The sequence below is a fragment of the Netta rufina genome, assembly GCF_964035555.1.
Source record: "Netta rufina genome assembly, chromosome: 15".
Taxonomy (NCBI): domain Eukaryota; kingdom Metazoa; phylum Chordata; class Aves; order Anseriformes; family Anatidae; genus Netta; species Netta rufina.
The window spans coordinates 5,141,998-5,143,205 of record NC_140138.1 but is presented as its reverse complement, the minus strand read 5'-3'; positions in this window follow the sequence as shown (position 1 = coordinate 5,143,205).

The following is a 1,208-nucleotide window of genomic DNA, read 5'->3' as shown; positions in this document are numbered from 1 at the left end:
AATCCTTGTGTGTGGTTTTCATTGTTTGTGAGACATCTCAGAGGAATAGCCCCGGGACTCGACTTACCAGTAGCGAAGAGGCTTTCTTTTTTCTGTGTAGTTAATAGTTGTTGCTGACCAAGTGTGTATCAAAGCCAGGTAATTAAGCCAACAGTTTGTATGTTACATGCAAAACTCCAGAGGTGGACTGCAAACAAACTGCTCTTGAAGAAAATGGGACCCGTGGGCACCTTATCACAAGGTTAAAGCTATCTGAAGGTCCCCAGCTGCAGAGTGTTTTGGTCACGTTCCAACTGACTGTTGGAGTGCCCTCCCTCGTGTTTGCAGTCCTCTTGGCAGCCAAGCACTCGTGGCACTGGATAAACTGTTCAGGGTGAAGCTGGAGAGCTGCAGGCTGAGCATCAGCTTCCACAGTTCTGCAAGAGCAGTTTGCTTTCCCTAGAAGCTGTTTTTGCTTTGTAGTATTCTGCTGAAGGCAGAGAAGAGCAGAAACTCCTGACATTAGAAACTTGCATTTGTTTGTAAGTGGCATTGAAGCTGTTGCCAGGCCACAGGAACTGTTTCCAGCTGCTAGGCAGACTGGGCAGCCTTCCTCATGAGACCTTGAAGCTGCGGGTCCTACACTTTGATGCACTAACTTTTCTGATGAAGTACGTTAAGGGGAGAGGGAAGGGGAAACCTTCCCTGTCGTTGTCCCGAGTGCTGTACGGAGCTCCTCATAGCTGAGATGAATGCGTGTTACTTGTGTGATGTTTTTGCTTCAGGTGAGTGGGTGTGCTGCTGAACTGCTTTCTGACCCAAGTGCTGGAATTGCTGCCCTGCGTTGATGCTGGTTTTGTTACTGTGAAGAACCTTGCATTGTATTAAAAGGTGTTTGACTGTGGAAGCCACTGGCTCTGTTCTTCAGCAAAGCTGTCTGTGGATTTCTCCTTGTTGTAGACCTCAGAGCAAGCGATATGGTAGAGAAATAAACCTCTGAGCGTGTGTTCTCTCGTGTGAACTCTTCACAATGATGAAGCCTGGCGCAGTGAACATGCAGTTTGTGACTGGCTTTGGAGCTTTCACAATGCTTCCAGCAGGATCAGGTGCCACACTGACTGGGGAAAAACAGGTTGGCAAATTCTGAAATGAGCAGCCTTCCCTTGGCTGAGACTGAAGAGTGTTGTGTCCCAGCCCAGCTCGTGTTTAAAATGAAGTTTAGAGATGTC